General features: G+C 45.2%; 1 long non-coding RNA gene across 1 annotated transcript; it reads left to right on the top strand.

Moving 5' to 3' along the window:
* The first annotated feature begins 913 nt into the window (after positions 1 to 913).
* Positions 914 to 5835, top strand: LOC123601597. The gene is made up of 4 exons (XR_006714187.1): positions 914 to 1096; positions 1432 to 1592; positions 2765 to 2864; positions 4711 to 5835. It is a non-coding gene; the product is annotated as an uncharacterized LOC123601597 (long non-coding RNA).
* The last annotated feature ends 1105 nt before the right edge of the window (positions 5836 to 6940 follow it).

Below are 6940 nucleotides of genomic sequence, written 5' to 3'. Positions count from 1 at the left end.
CCAGCAGGTCTGAGTACCTCACACCAGTCACTGTTGAGAAAATGGAACTGGGCAAAATCCAACCTGGACCGTGAGGCTGATGTTCCACGTGCAGTGAAAGCTGAGGCTGACTTCATCCACTGATCCATTATTCAAATAAATAAATAAACATAAATAAATAGCCAAACAAATCCAGTGCCCCACCTGGTTCTAGACAGGGAGACAGTGACCCACGGACACATGCTCCACAACCTCACAGAGTTTACATTCTAAAGGACCCCAAATAACCCCGATTTGGAGATCTACACGGAAAAGTACCAGATCTGGAGAACTATAGGGATACTTGACCACAGCGTTTAGCCGTGAAGACTTTCTGGAGGGTAAAGGTTGAGACCATATCCCTGTGGGTAGAGTTTCAGAGACAATTCAGTTGCTAATCATCCTAGGAAGAGGCATAGAGATCCAGGCATAGAGAAGGAGGGCGACGTCTCCAGGCACCTCACCTGGTGCGCAGGTGCCAGACCCCTAAGGAAATACAGATTTGACCCCTGGTGTTGGGTTCAGCCTCAGTGGCCACATGGAGGCTACCCTGCACCCCTGGACAAATAAACACAGAAAATATAAGGTAATGCAATATGTTCTATTGTGTTGCTCTGTTTAACTCTGTAGTTAGTAATGATAATTACAGCTTACACGTGGAAGCGCTTTGCATATAGTAACTTACTTGATGTTCCTAACAACCCGTCGAGGTGGGTGTTATTATTACTCCGGTGCTATAGATGAGGAAGCTGACGCAGAGAAAGGTTCAGTGACTTCTGCGCAGTCGCACAGCTGGTGAGCGCCAGAGCTGGGACTCCAGCCCAGACAGTCTGGCACCAGAGTCCCAGCTCTTCACCTTCACAGGGAGCGTCTTTGTAATAAGGGTTCCCTTGGGCACGGGCAGGAACCACCGCCGGGAGTAGTTCTGAAGCATACTCTGCCTTGCAATTTACCTCCATCGCCCCAAAGCTCCATTTCCTCAGGAGCAGGAGTCTGTCTTCAGCTGGACGACAGGAAATTAAGGGATTTTTATCTTCTCCTCCGGCCACAGTGTGGGGGCGTGCTGATTGTACATCAGGTAAAACCAAGAGTTATTTTACCATCCTCTCAAATCTGTCATCTACTTTAAAAATGCTTTTTTTTCCTCATCTCTGCGCCTCGGCTTTCCTGCTGGAGATGCAGTTTCTCCTCTGGGTGTTCCGTCTAAAATACATACTGCTCTTCTCCCGACGAGGATTCAACCCCAGCCCGAGCTCTGGGACGGTGATCCCCTGCAGCTGTCCACGAACACCAACTAATACAAAGGATGACTGAGGGTTTCAAGTTTCCTGTTTACAGCCACCATCCAATGGGGATCTTTCTGGGAGACACTGAGACTGGCAACAAATTAACAAGGGTTCGGTTATTTTACAGGGGAGAACAATGGTTCCTCTGACCACTTTTGATTCATTCCATCTCTGGTTTCCATGGAGCATCATAAAAGGATCTATGTGTGCGTCAGGACAGCGGACAGACGGAAGCGGCCCGGGGCAAACAGGAGATGAAGCTTCTGCCTCATGCGTCTCCATCCAAAAGTGAGTTTTCCCCAGCACTGGGTATTCAGTTCCTGAGTTCCGGAATTGGCGGGCTGCTCTGCCTGGGGAAATGACAGTGACCGGGCGGGGTAACACAGCCCCCATTCCCGTGGTTGCTTTCTTCCCTTCTCAGAAGACCTTTGCCCCTGAGCTGCGGTCCTTTTACAGGTTTATGCTTGCTGCTGTCTTTCCCCTTTATAGCCACTTCCTGGAAAATCTATGTGGGAAATCAGAGGTGCCTGCTGAACCGCCTCTGGCGGGGGAAACCAGTTGAAGAATTTTCAGAGGCTGACTCTGGAACGTAGGGGTACTACCTCGCTTTGGCTGCCCAGAACGCCTTCCCGCTTCTTTTCACAGCTCCACGCCCCTTCTCAGTCATGTGATTTTAGAAGGCTTAGACCGTTGGCTCAGGAGCAGAGCATGTGATTTAGGATCAGCCAATCACTGCATTGCATTCTCTTGGCCGCCAATGATTGGTTCACTGATAACCATGTGACTTAATTAGAGCCATTTAGAGAGGCAGTAAGACTTTCGGTGGGAATTCTAGGAAGGAGATTCTCGCTCAATTCTTGCTGAACTTGAATGAAGTGTGAAGTTGGAGACCTGGTAACCATTATAGATAATCGGGGAGCTGTGGTCTTTGAATATGATCAAGTCAGGAAGAGAGAGAGACGCTGACTCTTGAGAACAGTACCTGAGCCCCTGAATCAGCCTATGTCTGAGCAAGTCCTGTTTCCGGACACTTGGCTACGTGATTCAATGCCATTTCCTTCGGGCTTGCACTGTCTCGGGTTGCATTTTGTGTCTTGCAACTGAAAGAGTTGACTGTTTCCCTGTAGGGATAGTTGAAGGAAGCTCCGAGAATAAGAGCTGCTTCAGCCAGGAAAGCAGTCCTCGCCTGAGGGTGCTTGTCCCTTTACATTTATCATGAGAACGCAAAATCTGCAAAATATGCTTTTAGAGCCATTAGCCTTCCTATTTCCTTCCATCTAAAACTGTTATTTTGGGGGGAGGGGGCGGAAATCTGTCCAGTTTATTCATCAGGTTATTGGTGGGCTTCCCTTAAAGTGAACAGACATGGGTTGAAATCCTCAATAAAACTCTAGCATGTCTTTTTTTGGTCACCATGCCTTTTAAATGCTTATGTTATCTCAATTACACCATCTTTTTAGCTAAGAGATGGCGTATGAAGACATTTGGCAGGGGACCCAGAATCACCTGAATCCCACCTTGGCCTTCGACCCCAGCTCTCCACAGTGCCCCAGGGGAGCAGTAAGTAAATTATTTTTAGAGAGAGCTTTGATCCAAAACCTTAATGGAAATTCAAGTAAGTAAGGTTGGGCCTCATGTTCTTTCTCTTTATTGTTCAGTTCCAATTCTCAGATATAACCAGTCCATTGACCTAGACCTTTCCTTTTCTGGGAGAGCTAAGCCTGAAAACCTAGTTATGTTTAGGTTTGCAGACATGCAATCAGTGTAAGACACTCCATCTTGGGTCCAACCTTGGCCAAGCCAAGAGCTCTGAACATGCTTCTGATGAGAAGATGAATGTGTCCAAGGAAAGAGGGAGTGAAGGGGCGGGGAGAGGGGCATCTAGGGTTGCCCTGCCATTCTGGCCACAAGGAAGGCAAAGAAAAAAAAACTATTCCTCTATTACATGTGCTATAACCTTATTTCTGTTGAAATGTCCACCTTTGGAGAATGTGAGCCAATACATGTCTTGGAACTAATCTGACCCATACTCCCTGAGAGCAGAACAAAGCAGGAGGTAAAAAAAGAATTTCTGAAAGCTTGTTCTTAATAGTTACCGTTATCATATTAGGATAATGTTGGCTATGATAACAAATCATCTCTAGAATTCCAACAGCTTCACACAAGTGTACTTTTAAAAAATTTTTTATTTTTTAACATTTGTGGTTTTTTGAGAGAGAGAGAGAGGGAGAGAGAGAGAGAGAGAGAGAGAGAGAGAGAGAGAGAGTGGGGGGGAAGGGCAGAGAGAGACAGACAGAGAGAATCCCAAGCAGGCTCGGAGCCATCAGTGCAGAGCCCAGCACAGGGGTCTACAAACTGTAGGATCCTACAAACTGTAAGATCATGACCTGAGCCGAAATCAAGAGTCAGACGCTTGACTGAGCCATCCACTCGCCACAAGTTCCTTCAGTCTTAAGGCTTTCCTTGAAGGCTAACCACTTCAAGGTTATGGTTTTCGACTTTAAGTGCAGTTTGTCGTTACCCAAAGAGCTTTGACAATGCTGCTAGGTGGGCCCCACCCCCGGAGATTCCTATTTCACTGCTCTGAGCAGCAGCTTGGGCACCAGTAAGTTTAAGATTCCCCCAGAGGAGTACAAAGTGCAACCGGTATTTCACTAGGGCGTTGCCAGAGGGCCATTGTTTCAATGTGTGGTCCTCAGACCAGCAGCAACAGCATTTGGGAACTTATACAACTTGCAAATTCTCAGATCTCAACCAGATTTGTGGAATAAGAATGCCAGGGTGAGACCCAGCAATCTGTGCTTTAATAGCCTTCCAATTGATTCTGATGCATATTCAAGTTTGAGAATCAGTGCCCTAGTTGTCTGCATCAAAGAGCCTCAAAGTTCTCTGCATCCAGGTGGAAGAGGAGAGAGGGAGTTTGAAGGAGCACGCATGCTGCTTAACTACCTTGGACTGTCCGTGACTTCACAGTCTCTTGGTGATAGCTAGTCCCATGGGTCCAGCTAGAGGTAGAGAGGACGGGGAAATGGGATCCAGGCTGGGCAGTCTGTTCCTGCCATAATCATACATTCTTGAGTTGTCTATACTGACCCTGAATTCCACACTGATTCAGGATGGAAGAAAAATGAAAGGCAATTCCAAGTTCTGCGTGTAACATAAATGGTCAAGTCTCCTAAGACTAAACAAAAACCCAGAAAATGATATGCAAATTATTTATTTTGATATAGGATAGTATGGGTTCATCTGGACAGAAAAATTAACACAAAAAACTTTCACAAATTTATAAGCAATATATCCCATTTTAAAATAGCAATTCTTCATTAAAGTGATAAAATCTCTTGAGTCCTCATTCCAATTAGATCTCTCTGTGATACATCTTGTGTCCATTCACTTCCCCCAACAGCTCAACAGCAACTCTGAGGCAGAGATAGACAGAAGACTGGATCTGTAGGCACAAGATCCTTTCAGAAGCCAATCCAGAAGGAATCTCCCCACCCAAGACTCCACTATGCTGCAATGGAGAGAAGAAAGACATTGAAATCAGGCAGTTGGTGATTCGGTATCCTGGCTTTGCCATTTCCTTCCTGTGTAACCTTGGGTGAGATGCTTAACCTCTCTGAGCCTCAGGTTCCTCTTCTGTGAAAGAGATAAAAAGTCCTCGTTTGTAGAACTCTGGGGACAACTACAGGAAAAAACATAGGTAAAGAGGCCTAATATATCTTAGGTCTTCTAATCCCTAAATTCTCTCCAAACATTCAGGATGGGAATAGACCAATAGAACACACGCAGATGACATAGGCCACATTGTGGTCTCCATTCCAGGAGAATGCCATCTGGTTGAGTTTCGGCTGCCTTATGATGACAAAAAGAATTCAGGCCATTGTTGTCTCCAACAGGACACATACAGGAGAAGCACTGAAGATGCTTTCAGATTGTCTGAGGGTGGCTAGATACAACCTATTCTTATTAAAGCTATTTATAGTGAGAAGCCTTTCAGGTCAGGCCTGCCTTTCCAGTCTGCCTCATTGGCAAGGTGATGGGCTCTAGGCTCTGTTTGTTATATGTTGCTCGTGGTTTCTATTGGTTCTGGCTTTGGTGGTTTGTTTCATTCACACTAGATGCCAAGGGGAACATATGGCCCAGTGAGCTAAGGAACAGCCTGGATATCCGGGGACTTTGTGCTGTCTGTGACACTTCAGAAAGTGACTCAGTTAGCCAGTGGTAACAGAAAAAAGAGAACCCGTGACTATTTCATCCATTTGAGCACAGAGACAACTCTAGCCATTTGAATGCTTAACATATACACCAACCCCTTGAAAGCTAAAGTCTAATTTGGGCTCCATGATTCTAGAGGTCGAGGAGCCAGGGAGGGGCTGGAGGGGGGTGACACCAGGCAACTACTGGCACTTACAATGTTGTGCATCCAAAATAAAATAGTTCCTAGATGTTTTTAATATCCAGATCTCAGAGTCAGTTCAGAGCTCATAACAATACAATGACAACTGGAATAAAACCGTATGTGGACAGTGCCTTCCAATTTACAGAACATTTTTATACAGCGTCGGGAAGTCGATCCTTACCATTTCTTGGGAGCACATAAGTTATCACACTTATTTGTCTTGGTCAGAGATCCTTTGGTGGCATGGAATATTCACCCACTACAAGCTACCAATTGCATGTGTGATAGTCAGACGGCAGCACTCTCTAAGTAACGCAGCCCTGCATCAAAGTGGCATTTTTCTCCCGAGTCTCGCCCGGAGCTAAAGCTGGGCAGTCGATTCTTGCTGCCAAGTTTACAACATGGTTGGGATGGTGAGAGCTCTACGGAATTCATGTGAAAGGTAATCCACATTCTCCCTCGTGCAGCTGCTCTTAAATTTACAAGGACATGTCCCTACATGGAGTCTCTGGATATTATACTAAGATTGTCACATGTCATTAACACAGTTCAACGCTGCAACTCAGCCGATTGGAAAACCTGATTCAATTGCAAATTTGTTTTTGGCAACTGCATAGCATCTTCCCAAAATATATTAGAGTTGCCATTGACAGATGGTTTGAGATGGGCCAAGGGAGGCTGTTGACAGATATCCTGAGATGGATCTTATTACACTGACATATCTAAAGAATACCCCATGGGAAATGCCTTCACAGACCTGGAGGCTGGCGGAACAAGATGGCAGCCCTTCAAGAGAATTGCCAATAAAAAGACTGAAAATGGGCACAGCCTTCTGGAGGTAATCTGGCAGTATGTATGGAATCTTAAAACATTTATACCCCTTGACCCCGTATTTGTCTTTCCAAGTTGAAAGTGCAGCTCAGACATGCATGCAAAGATTTGTGTGTAGAGATTTTCACTGCGGCATTAACCATAGAATAACGAAGAGCTGCAAATCACCTGAAGTCCCACAACGGGGGGCAGTTTGAACACACCAGTTATATTTATATCCGTGCTTACTGTGATAAAAAAGAAGGCAGGTAAAGAGCTGTCTGTGGAGGGTGATCTAAATTTTGCAAAAGGAAAAAAAGGACTGGAATTTTTTTTCTTTTTATTTATCAATAATCACTTTATTATTTTTTAAGCATATGGCACTTTTTTCTTTTGAAGTTTTTATTTAATATTCTAGTTAGGT

The sequence above is a fragment of the Leopardus geoffroyi genome, chromosome D1 (assembly GCF_018350155.1).
Source record: "Leopardus geoffroyi isolate Oge1 chromosome D1, O.geoffroyi_Oge1_pat1.0, whole genome shotgun sequence".
NCBI classification, from domain to species: Eukaryota; Metazoa; Chordata; class Mammalia; order Carnivora; family Felidae; genus Leopardus; species Leopardus geoffroyi.
The sequence above is the reverse complement of the archived record's forward strand: the minus strand, read 5'-3'. Positions and strand labels throughout refer to the sequence as shown.